The following is a 14085-nucleotide window of genomic DNA, read 5'->3' as shown; positions in this document are numbered from 1 at the left end:
CTAGCTCTGATATCACTAGCAAAGGCCCGGCTAGATAGCATTCAAATTTAGAGTGGATTGGTTTTTACAAAAGAATATAAATAATAACATTCTTGCATGACCAGTTAACTTAGTGTTTATTATTTTCATTACCATTAACTTCATTTTCACAACACGTGATGTTATTATTTGACAACACTAATTACACTTATATTTAGGATGAATATTAGCAAGAATAATAAGGTCTCTCTGATATAAAGTGATAGATATGGCATTTTTCAAATAGGCATGTAACATACTTTGGCACTAATAACACTGAATAATAATCACCTAACAATAATACTCTCCATACGATTTTACTGTAATATTATAATATTCAATATAGGCCATTTCATTGTTCAAAAATTTATTATACATAATTTATATTATTAATTATTGGAAGCACTAATATTGATATTATAGTCTTTATTCATACTGCACACAGATAAGAGATAATAATCAGTAATGGACATACTTTAGGATTTAACATGATCACTGCAATGGTTTTCTTGTTCCCTTTATTCTTGGTTCATATAATTGTAGATGCACACATTTTATTTTAATAAGTCTTTATTTGAAGTATTATTGACAATTCGACTAATAATATTATTATTATCCTTAATTTACAGAGCACCATAAGGGGTCCACAGCAGTGTACGAAGTGCATACAAAACTTCTAAACAAGCATAGTAGAACATAAAGGGCATTATCAATTGTCTGTGTAATTTTCACAGCACCATTTTTCAAATACCATGGTTATGAGTGCTCCCAATAGAGGTTGTATTCAGCAGGCGGACAGCGCTGCCAGAAGGTCAGTAGTTATGGTAAGTCCTGACATTGTTTCCTAAAATAATAATTTTTAGGAAAAATTGGACTTGCTCTGAAGGTTCTAAGAAAAAAATGAGCACTCCCCAAAAAATATAATCTCTCACCCAATTGAGTAGCAAAAATCTTGCACCTGTGGCGTAAACCCTGCGGAACAACTTTTTTGGTAAATTCACACACAATTGAATATGCCCCAAAGTGTATTCATAAGTGTAATACAGACATAATACTACAAAAAGGGGTGGGTTAGGAATATTATGTTTTAATAAATACCTTTCATGGCTGTTATACACATAGTTTAAATAGATATTTTAGAATTATTACTTTAATTTTACTTTCACTAATACAAATGGATAATATAAATACCGGTTATGATTGAGATATATATTCACAACAATATTGCTAAAACAGACAGATTCTTTATTCCAGTGATAATCTGAATAATCACTTTTAATACAATTGGTGAGAATTATTGCCAATCAATCTACTAGATCTACCATAGGACTAAAGTGCTTAGGATGCATTAAAATTCTCCTTCCATACAGCCCTAATTTAGGAGTCCTCAGCAATCATGGTGTTCGAAGCAGTGAAATTAATACATACCTGTCCTACGCTGATATTTACCTCAGCCTCTGGACTACAGAAAAAATTTTGAAAATCCAGGGGTTGGGGTAAGGGCACTAAATGTACCTGAAATCCGAAATCCTGGGACCTACAGATTTATGGGTCCTTATTAGAAAGAATAATGATATGGTTCCTTAGTAATTATAGTTTAGTGCTGACATGTAAACAATAAAAACAAAAAACAGGCGCATTAATCGTTAATTTAATATTAGAGGTCAGTACTTATAACCTCAATTAATGTATTAATTTGCTTGATATCAATATTACAGCCACCACCCAAAGGATAATTCTGAGTTTATCCACAAAAACTAAAATACTGTGTATATATATTTTTTAGACTAATGAGTCTAAGGGGGTGCTTTGAATTAGGGACACATCACATGTATCCACTTGCTTTTCTATAACATGTGATGTGTTCCTAATTCAAAGCACCCCCTTAGACGTTTTAGTGTAAAAATAATTTTTCTTTTAGTGCTGATATGTGTTCATCCACAAATAACAACACAGACTTAGAGCCCAGGCATGTGGTAGGGGTGTTGTAAATCGCAGATCTTCCTCATCATAATATGGTTTCTATGATTTGAAAGCTGATATTACCCTCTATAAAATGATATGCTCCTTTAATAGTTATAATAGTTAATGTGTTGTGTAAGCATTAACAAGTCTTTAGATTAAGGGGATATAATGCTCAGATATGCCCCACACATATTATTTCTACACATTTTATGCATTTCATTGTAGACTATAAAAAATTCCATTATAATTTTAAAGTACGACAGGGCCCCCATGCAGCCATACAGCTATAATACCTCAAATAAAAAAAAATGTTGGCAGAAGAAATTGAATTGCGGGCAAAGCAGTGGGCAACAGCTAGTGTAACAATAAGTACAGTACATGTAGGTCACTGATACTATAAGTATTGGTACTGTATATATTTTTAAATGTAAGCAAATGTAACAATTAAACTTGAGAAATGTAACAGAATATTAGACATTATATAGGAACTATAAAACACTGTGAGGATCTGCAATGTCATTTGATATCAATTCACTTATATACAATATAGGATTGTGGAATGTAGGCATAAAATTGACAGGAAGTATTTTTGTCCTTAATATTATTGGCTGACTTTTAATATCAATATAATTATATTTTGTGATACAGGGACTGTGAAGGGATTATTTAGTAAACCACAGATTGGCCAGACCTCAATTAACCACAGACTGGCCAGACCTCAGACAACCAAAGATTGGCCAGAACGCAGATGACCACAGATTGGCCAGGCTTCAGATAGCACAATACAGATTTAACTAAGCTCTATAAATGAATGAGAGATACTCAGGAAATGGCTGATTTTTATAAAAAGTGTCAGACATGATTAAATCCATAGACATTTCTTGGGGCTATGCAAATTGTGGAAAAATTATAGTAATGATATGAACACAGAAGAAGCTAGAATTTTTCTCAGTAATTTGGCACCCCCCTGGTGTCTCCCCTCCTTCCTGTATCACTGCAGCAGCCTGTTTATATGTTACTCCTCCCCCCACCCCCATTTACCTGGATCTTCTCCTTGCCCCTCCTTAAGGCAGCAGCAGGCACATGACGTTACCTTCCTCAACCAGCCCCCACCCCCTTCATCAGCCAGCCCCCATCACCTTCCTTAGCCAGTCCCATCTCCTTCCTCAGCTAGCCCCCAGTCCCCATCCCCATTCTCAGCCAGCCCCTCTCCTTTCTGAACCACCCCATCACCTTCCTCAGCCAGCCCCCATCTCCTTTCTCAGCCAGCCCCATCACCTTCCTCAGCCAGCCCCCAGCCCTTATCACTTTCCTCTCACCACAGCAGCCAGGCTCAGTAAGGCTGGTATGTTGTTTGCTGACATGACCTTCAACGTGAACTGCGACATCACGCTGCCTTGTCACTGATTGCTTGAGCCGCGACTGACCCTGCAAGAGCCCAGTACAGTGTGCATTGTGCATGCATTGCATGCAGATGGAGCAAGGAGAGAAGGGAAGAGGGGTGTTGTTCTCTTCAAACTGTGGCACTGCACCGCCAATGGGGTGCATGTTTGGTTGCATTGGTTGAATGGCCCTGGAGCTGGCCCTGTGACAACCCATCTCATCTGGTGCCTGGGGCACATCCATCCCTAGAAATCCCCTAGTTGCAGCCCTAATATGAAATATACATTATAAATAAATATACACATGACATTAATGCTGCTGCTCAGCCAATATTCCCCTCCAAATGTTCTACATCTTCCTCCATGCTTCTACAAGCCCTACACGGTCTCCCCTTCCTCTTCAGAACCCAATTCATGGTTCTTAAACTCACTTACAAAACCCTCACCCAATCATTTCGCATTTACATCTCAGACCTCATCTACCTTCACACTCCTGCCCACCACTTTGCTACACAAATTCATGCTGCCTCTCCTGCCAACTGACTACTTCCTCCCACTCCCACCTCCAAGATTTTGCCTGTGCTGCTCCCTACAGGCTCTCAAGACCTACTTCTTCATCAAAACCTTTCAGCTCTCATCCTAACCAAATGCTCCATGATCCTTCCTCACTGTCTACCCCATCTGTGTCATCCCTGTCTGTCAGCCCCTCCCCTTTAAAATGTAAGTTCTCACGAGCAGGGCCCTCTTCCCTCATGTGATTCTCCTTCCCTTACTCATATAATCATCTACTCTTAACTCCATAAAAGGGCACCTAACTTGGTTGCTTACGCCCTGCTGCCTGTTAAGTGTTATGATGTACTTTGTAAGGCACTGCAGAGCCCCATATAAATAAAGGATAATAATTCTAATAATAGTAATAACATGACAATTGCAATTAATATTTGCATTTTTTTTCTACAATTTATTTCTTATACATTTCTCCATAAATGTATATTGCTATTTTAATTCACTTAGAGCCATATTTATTAAACATTTTTGCAGATGTTTTTTTTCTGGAAGAATTTCAGCATTAAGCATTGGGGTGATATAAAAATGCCAGCTCCTCCTCAGTGACCAGAACCTGGGCACTGCACTGTAATATTATTGAGTAATGCCCGGCTAACAGTCACTGTGGAGGAGCCGGCAGTGCAGTTGAGTCTCTGAGGGCAACCCGGCATTTCTAGTGAGTGCTGGGCATGACCAGAGTGATGAAACAAGAGTGTGTCGCTAGGCCACGCCAAATCCTGATGAGGTCACACCCACTTTTCAGAGGCGCACACAGGTGGTCTTTTTGGTGCATGGGTATCACCGACCCAGTGATACCACGGAGTCCAGCCTGTCATAGCCTGGTGCTATTTGCAACTCTTGCGATGGAACTCCATCACCCCACGCCACATCCTGGTGAGGTCACACCCACTTTTCAGAAGCGCACACAGGTGGTCTATTTGGTGCATGGGTATCACCGACCCCAGTGACACCACTGAGTCCAGCCTGTTATAGTCTGGTGCTATTTTCAACTTTTGCGATGGAACCCCACTATGCTATTAGCATTAGCCAGCCCGAGCTATGAGCATAAGCAGTGCTAAGTTGTGCATTTTAGGCAGAAAAAAAGCTCAAAGCTCCCAACTTTTATTTTTCTGAATGCAGAGTCCCGGGGAAAAGGGGCGGAGTCTCTGTGAAAATGGGACGGAGCCTCAAGGAAAGAAGCGGAGCCTCATGGCACTCCTATTCAGGTCACTCTCCGAGATGGTGGGCTGTCCCTAGGCTACACCCTACACTGTGAATAGATGCTGTGTGCATGCCCAAGGCATCTATTCTCCCGCTACTTACCAGAATTGCAAAGAAGCTGTTTGTGCTCCCCTCAACAACCCCAGACTGCAGGACACTAAGGCCAGGAAAATTGTACTGTTCTGCTGAATGCGGGACAGTTGGGAGGTATGGATTTGTGTACAACTTTAAACCAGCTCTTTAATCTGTATATTTCATAGTGTTGAACCTGCTGATGCTATATAATTATATATTTTTTCTGTGAGTAGGATTTTCTGATTAATCTGCATTTTTTTAGCTGTTGTTATTATATAAACTATTGTTGTAATAGTTTAAATGTGTTTGGTACTAGTTCTCCACACATCACTGTTGCATAGACTGGTGTTATGGTGGGTACACACGTAGCGATATAATGAACGATAATGATATCGTTCATATCATTATCATTCAAATCGTTAATTTTTTGGTCTCTACATACTCACCAACGACCAGCGATATGGACTATAACGATATCGTCCATTGGCCGTGCATGCAGGCCAACCTGCTCGATATCGAGCAGGTTACTATAGGGACCCGCGATTCTTGATCGCGGGTTGCTATAGTCGTTGGTGAGTTGGTGGTGTGCTGGATGATCAATATGGATCATCCAGCACACCAGGGAGGGTGCAGGACGATTAGCCAGTGATATTGTATCGCTAGCTGATTGCTACGTGTGTACGCACCATTAGTTCACAAGGGTATATTTGATGGGTTCTTTTCTGTCCTATCCAGCAAGTGGGAGGCAGAGCTAACTCTCTTTTATGTGTTACCAAATAAAATAACCAGGACAAGAAAACTATACTGTGTGAAATAAATGTTAATTTCCCTCACAGATGTAGTAAAAAAGGCTCAATTATTCTACATCCAAACTAGCTAGTCAGGGACTGTGATCAATGAAACAGCAAGCTTGATGAAGGAACCAGGAAGATCTGCCAGGGACTTAATAAAAGTCCATTGTTTGAAGCAGTGATGCTGAAGAGGAAACACCATTTATAAGGTAGGTTCTGGGAGTGGAGCCAGCCTGTTATAAAGCTGAACTATCAGTATTTTGTAGTATGCAAATAGGCAGGTCTTGGTATAGATGAGCCTTTACTGCTATAAAATTAATCTGAGGATTGTTTTTATCTGTTTGTACAATCTGTTTCTTTGTTCTGAAACTTTGTAGTAGTTGTGATGCCCCGAGAGGTGTGGTTTAATGGTTACGTAATATGCGTTCCAATCTTACCAGGTTAGAACAGGTTCCTTGCTTCTTCTATATATGTAAGGGGGTGCATAGGTATAGATAATCACCAGCTTTGTGTCCAATAAGAGTTTTAATTTATTAAACAGATAATTTCACACAATCAGTAGGAACTAGCATACAGCAATGTACAATATTCTTTCACTACATTTACCAGTAAATCACACTATAAACAAAGTGAAGATTTTGCCTTGCTGGAACACTTGAATGACTGAAGACTCTTTTTAACCAAGATGACAGCAAAGTGGAGAAACTGGGGATTCAAGTGGTTCAGTACAACGAGCGCGTGCCCTTAAATCAGTATCATATGATAACATAAGCAGGAATAAAGATATTGCAACAATATATAAAAAATTCACAAAACAATTTACCTTTTTAATATATTCAGAACTCAATTTTCCCCTATCTATCTAACTATATTTACTACTTACAATAAGGTCCTGAGCTCTTTCTTGAAGGTGGTGCATGTTAATGGATGGTCTTTCAGCTCATTTCAATCACACTTTGTGAAGAATATTATATGTTTGCTGCAGGGAAATATTCTGTCAGGCGTTGCCCAGGTTATTTTATAAGGAGACAACTGCCTGTTCCACTCTATCTATTTTGAAAACTGCAACCTGACAGTTAATTTAAGTCTCCTTTAGTTGAGCAAAGCATCTTATTAAGCCTTTGATTCTGCAACTGTATGGAGCACTCTGGTATTAATTATAGTTGTTTAGAGAGGCTTCAATCAATGGGCCTGATTTATCGCAGATCACAACTGCGATCACAGCTGCGTAATCGCACACAATGAAACTGTAAAAATATGCTGATGTCTGGCACCGCTCCGCCCACTTAGAGATGTCCACTACTGCCTTCTCACATCCATACTACCTCACAGTTCTGCATATACATCGGTACCATCAGAAAACATTACAGCAGGTCTGACCTGTCTCAGAATTTGCAAGTCTCGTCGCATAGGCAATCGCAGTGGCTAATTTATGCACGCCCATGCAATGGCATTCAAACAGAAAGGCATGTCTACGTTTCTCCAACCATTCCCCCGTCATCACCCCCAAACACTCATGGCCTGTCACTCACTCTGTGATGGATTCCACCGTGCGTCCGTAATCACAGTGCGATCACCACGCATGCACAGGGCATACGCAGTATGCAACAATCGGTCAATCTGCGTACACGGTTGCAGTTGCCATCTGTGCTGAAATCAGGCCCAGTGTCACTTAGGCAGATTTATGCTCCCTGAAAACAGTTAATAGATACTGCCTGGGACAGAGTGGGAAACTGTATTGCTGTTATATAACAGATCTCTCCTATCGGCTGCACTGTATGTCCTGAAGAGACTGATTATGGCACTGCCATCCTCACCTCACCATACTCCCCTGGGCACTTCCTGCCTGTCTGTCTGCCACCCACCTAGGGACAAGGGTCTGTCGTAATGCAGGCCTATTGGTAGAAGTTTGCCTTGATCTGCTTCTGGATCCACCTCCGGACTGCCTGCTTCCACTGAGGGCTGTGAAGGGGAGGCTGGAGCTGGTTTCTCTGATCTGCCTTCACATCCGTTTCCAGACTGCTTGTTTTCACGCACATGTTTATGCTGTGAAGATACAAGATTATTATCATCTGCAACAATGAATTGTTGATGCTTGTGCTCAAGTTCAGCAAGACATGTTGGTCAAGGTTCATCAGGAATGGGAAAAATAAAATAGCCTTAACACTGCAACATGGTGGACAGCACATTTGAACATATCCTATAAACTTTATGTTAAAACATCTGTTTCATATGTCACATGACTGCCTTCCCAATTAAAAAATCCAAGATGGTAAACATCAAGATGGCTGCCATACTGGTGAAATACTCTGAAAAGTTTTCCCCCACTCCCATTTCAAATGTGTCACTCATTTCCTTTTTCTAAGGGTGTTTGCACACTTATGGACCACCCTTTATTAGCCCTTCTAGGTTGTCTTGTTGGCCACTTATTGTGTTACTGTGATACCCAATTAAGGCTTTTTGCAGACACAAATGTGTGTTTTGTTGACACCTTTTCAAAGTGTCAACATAATCACACACCTACAAATAACACTAATACTTAACACAATAGAACAAAATAGATATGTGTGTTTGTGAAAATATGGTGCTGGTGAATGAAGGATGTATTTTTGTTATCACTTTATGCAGGACTCACTCTAGTACATACTCTAAGGAGTATAGTGAGAGTTATTAGTTGCCCATAGCAACCAATCAGATTCTACTTAACATTTAACTAGCACCTTCTAGAAGATGATAGCTAGAATCTGATTGGTTGCTATGGGCAACATCTCCACTTCTAAAAACTCTCACTTTAGTAAATTTACCCCTAAGAGAGGATACCACAGCACCAATCTCTCTGCTCTGTCATACAATTCAAAAGACTCTATTATATATGCTTACAATGATAGCCACCATGATGATGACTGGAAAACTGGAGATAAACACTGCCTATCTTTATCACTGTCTTTTATGTAGCTACTCCAAGGATGGTACTTCATGGCGCAGGTAACCACTCCGACCAGTCAAGGACTTGAGGTTCTATACTTTCCTTGCTTCACAAACTGATTGACTGACTGACTGAGTGACCTATAATTTTATGCTGTCTCAAGCAGCCCAGCTTCCCACACGGTCTGTAAGATACTTCTAGTATCTTCAGAAGTTTATGACAGCCTAAGTCTCCTGAGTTATGTGCAGCTGATCATTTGCACCCACTGCACCATAGCATCTGTGATGTCATTGCTCCCTCCTAGTGTCCCACACACAGTCCTGGGCTCTGTATTAACCCCAATATTACTGACCTTGTTCAAAAAAAGGCAATATGGGTTACATTTCTTTACAAAGCATGTGCAGTGCACAAAATATATGCCAGATACACTCTGCAAACATACATAACTTCAACTCTGCTTCAGCTCCTATTTCTCTATGCACACATAGTGTAGACTTTGGGTTGGATAAGTTCTTGAAAGGGCAGAATCTGTAGTCAGCAATATTTGGTACGGTCTTTTCCATCAGGGAAAAAGCGTGATTCTTTCCTGGTGCACACATTCTCTAGGACCTAATTTGTGACATGGTTCTCCAGTGGCTCAAGACTCCACCTGTTTGGGCTAATAAGTAATTTGCATCAGTCTATATATATATATATTGTAGCAAGGTTGGGAAACTGGTACCATATCCTGGGGTAGATGGCATTGCACAGCAGCTGAGAAATCACACAAAGTCCACTGGTCTGGTGCAACTGGTCTCCAACAGTTTATTAGGCAAACAAACAAAATAAAAAGAAATAAACACCTTGTCGTCTGGCACTAGCTATACAGAAGCGATCCTAGCTAACTAATAAAGTATTAGAAGGGTTTTTCAGGTTTAATTTACTTGCTTTCATCAACCTGATTCTCACACAGGGACACAAAACTTTCCCCAGGCAGTGTCTCCCTGTAATGCTCAGCCTCACAGCACTATAAAACAGCCACACAGCTGAAAACCGTAATTAGCCTCCTGTGAAGCTAATAACTCAAAAAGCTCCTAACACAAATACCTTCCTGAGGTTTAAAAAGACATAGGTCAGGAATCTAGGGCAAATATACCTGCCTTCCACTATGATGCCAATGACCTTGTCACATATCCACCTCCCCTGTTTTGACCAAGGGGGCGGAACACTTGCAGCCCCCAAACAAAAGATGGGGGATAACGCATCTGCATTAGCCAGTTGGGACCCAGGCTTATGTTACACAGTAAATGTAAATTCCTGCAAAGCTAAAACCCATCTTGTTAGTAAATGTAAATTCCTGCACAGCTAAAACACATCTTGTTACCCTGGCATTTTGGCCTCGCTTTACTGACATCCATTTTAATGGGGCATGATACGTTATGAGCTTAAACTGTCTGCCCAAGAGGTAGTACCTCAAAGTGTCCAACGCCCGCTTAATGGCCAATGCCTCTTTTCTCCTGGTCATTAAGATTTCTGCTCAGATAAACAATGGGGTGCTCCTCCCCATTCCTACTTTGGGACAACACCTCTCCGACGCCTACCTCTGAGGCATCCGTCTGAACCACAAACTCTTGAGAAAAATCTGATGTTATCAACCCCAGTTGTGAACACAAAGCCGCTTTCAATTCCTGAAACACTTCTTCAGCCTCAGGGCCCCATTTCACCAAGTTAGACTGTTTCCCTTTTGTAAGGTCTGTTAGTGGCACTGCTGTAGTGGCAACATTTGGGATAAACCATCTGTAGTACCCAGTGATCCCTAAAAAAGCTTTAATTTGTTTTTTGTTTGCGGGACGAGGCCAGTTTTGTATGGCTTCAATTTTGTTTAACTGGGGCTTAATCAGGCCTCTACCTATGGTATACCCCAACTATTGAACATCTTCCATTGCTAGGCAACATTTCTTAGGGTTGGTCAGTCTTCCTAATTGAGTCCAGTACCCCCTGTACTCTGACTAAATGAGATTCCCAGTCGGGACTGTGGATTACCACATCGTCCAGATAGGCCACAGCATACTGTCTGTGGGGTTTCAAAATTCTGTCCATTGTACGTTGGAAGGTTGCTGGGGCCCCATGCAACCCAAAAGGCAACATCCTATACTGGAATAGCCCTTCTGGAACAGAAGATACAGTTTTTTTCTTCGCCCTATCAGTTAACGATATTTGCCAATAACCCTTTGTCAGGTTCAGTGAGGTGAGATATCTGGCTGTCCCTAGCCTCACTATCAACTCATCCACACATGGCATGAGATACACATCAAATTTGGAAACTGCATTTAACTTACGAAAATTGTTACAGAAGCGTAGGCTTCCATCAGGCTTCAGAATCAGAACTATGGGACTGGACCACTCACTATTAGACTCCTCGATGACACCAAGTTCTAGCATATTCTTAACCTCTTTAGAGAGAGCCTCACGCTGTGCTTCAGGAATTCTGTATGACTTTAGATTGACCTTAACCCTTGGATCTGTAATGATATCATGCTTCATTATGGCTGTGCTGAAAATAAATCTCTTTTCCTAATAAGCAACTTCTTAGCCTCATTCTTTTGAGTGGCAGACAGGGATTCGGACACTTTACTTCTGGAACCAAAGGGACTGATGCTACTGGTGGGTTTGGTTCAGCTAACAGAGCTAACCTATCTTTCCAGGGTTTGATAAGGTTAACATGGTAAATTTGTTCAGGCCTCCTTTTGCCTGGTTGGTATACTTTATAGTCAACCTCACCCCTTTTTGTCACTTGATACAAGAGCTCATTGTTAAGGGCCATGTGTGGAAACATAAGCCTGCTATCTGGGTCTAACGGGTTCCCATTAACAAGTTTCAAATTTTCTCTGGCTCTTATCAAGGTGGAGTCCTTTAACTGTTCAGAAGCAAACAAATCCTTTCTCACTTCAAGGGGAGGTATGCTTTCCGCCCTGTCTATCACCTCTGCCTCCTCTGGAGGAGGTACCTCACTCTGTTCCTTATTGTCTACCACTTCCCCAGCCAAACTAGCAACATGGCAAGGGTCTGAGGGTTCCGGGGTCATACCTGTGGCCAGCATATCATCAGAATGGTCTACTGGCTCTACACTGTTTGCCACTGTGACCACACGGGACTTCTACAATTTAAAAAAATGGGGAAAGTCTCTCCCTATTGTAACATCATGTACTAAGGAAGGGACCATTCCCAATTTAACCACAGCTGAGCCACAAGAGGTCTCAACATTCACTTCAGCAGTATTATAATAATGGGTATCACCATGTATGCAAGTTACACCAACAGTTGTTCACTGGCCCTTTAAAGCATTTACCAACCCATCTTTCACCAGGGTGATTACACTTCCTTAGTCCAACAATGCCTTTACCTGGTTGCCTCCCATAACAACCTCACAAATTTGTGTTTCTGACTCAGTTGATGGTGTAACAGTAGAGGCTAACCTTGCAAAGAAAGACATTCTGCGACGTTCAAAGACAGCATCACAATGCATAGGTTCTTGAACAACTAGACAATTAGCAACAATATGTCCTGGCATACCACACCTAAAACATTTAATCACATAACTGTCCAGTCTGGCCCCACTGACCCATCTTTAAACTGAGCACTCACAGTCTTTTCAGTTTTAAGTTCCCTTAACTGCCCAGGACCCTTTTCCCATGGAACAGTCTTACCAGGTTTCACTGAAGTGCGCTGTCGTAGATCTGGGGGCTGCTGAGGCATAGCCAACAGTTCCTCTGCTGCCAGATACTTTTCCACCATCTCCACTATCTGGTCAGCTGTCTTAGGATCCCCGTGGCTCACCCACTTGCATAAAGCCATGGGCAGGGACCGCAAGTAACGGTCCATGACAATTCTTTCAACCGTCTAAGGTCCAGTTAATGTCTCTGGTTGTAACCAATTTTTAGTCAGGTGAATTAGGTCATGCATTTGTGAGCGGGGAGGTTTATCCAAGTAGTACACCCAGCGATGCACACTTTGTGCTCGGACCGACAAGGTAACTCCGAGGCAAGTCAGAATTTCTGCTTTTAGCTTTTCATAGTTCAAAGCATCTGCCGTGTTTACGTCAAAGTATGCTTTTTGAGTCTCACTGGAGAGAAAGGGGGCCAGCAATCCAGCCCACTGATCCTTAGGCCAACTCTCCTACTCAGCCGTCCTCTCAAAGGCAGTCAAGTACGCCTCCACATCATCAGTCTCTGTCAATTTGTGAAGGAAATGGCTTGCCCTTATGGAGCCGTTTGGGAAAGCATTTCCAGGCCGTGCTGCAAGATGATGCACCACCTCTTTTAGGACCTCACGGTCCTCATGCTGTTGCCACCTTTTTTCCTCAATCTCTAGGTGATGTTGCCTCCACGCCTCCTCAACCTCCAGTTGATGTTTCTGCCACACCTCCTCAACCTCCAGTTGATGTTGCCATAGTATCTCCTCAATCTCCAGTTGATGTTGCCTGGTAGCTTCTTGCTGTACCCTTGAGGCTTCTTGCTGTACTCTTGAGGCTTCTTGCTGTACTGCTGTTGCTTGTAGCAAGGCCTTGACAATATCCTCCATATTGTTGGGCTTTTCCAGCAACTCTGTAGCCTCTTTCACCCAGGACATGTGTCAGTACTGGTTTCCAGCAAAAAGGAAGGTCTGGCCCTTTAACTGAACCAGATTCCACACATCTGCAGGCAAAGCACAACCTGAACTTGCTTCTATGTGTGAGGCACCACAGTTTCCAGCATGTCCCACTGTGCAAAAGCCTCTGTAGAGTATCACAACTGCAGTTTTACTCTGTGCCACATTTAATTTCAGTCCAGACAGACACAGACCTGCTTTCTGCAGAACTCTCAAAGCTGCTGCTGTCTTCACCTATGTGCAGACCATTAATGCCCGCATTCTCCACCACATATAGCAAGGTTGGGGAACTGGTACCATCTACTGGGGTAGATGGCACTGCGCAGCAGCTGAGAATCACACAAAGTCCACTGGTCTGGTGCAACTGGTTTCCACAAGTTTTATTAGGCAAACAAACAAAATAAACAGAAATAAACACCTTGCCATCTGGCAAATCTATACAGAAGTGAACCTAGGTCACTAATAAACAAAGTATTAGAAGGGTTTTTCAGGTTTAATTTACCTGCTTTCATCAACCTGATTCTCACAGAGACAA

This window comes from Taudactylus pleione, unplaced genomic scaffold (genome assembly GCF_031769625.1).
Source record: "Taudactylus pleione unplaced genomic scaffold, aTauple2 ptg000179l, whole genome shotgun sequence".
NCBI classification, from domain to species: Eukaryota; Metazoa; Chordata; class Amphibia; order Anura; family Myobatrachidae; genus Taudactylus; species Taudactylus pleione.
This window is presented reverse-complemented; position numbering follows the sequence as displayed.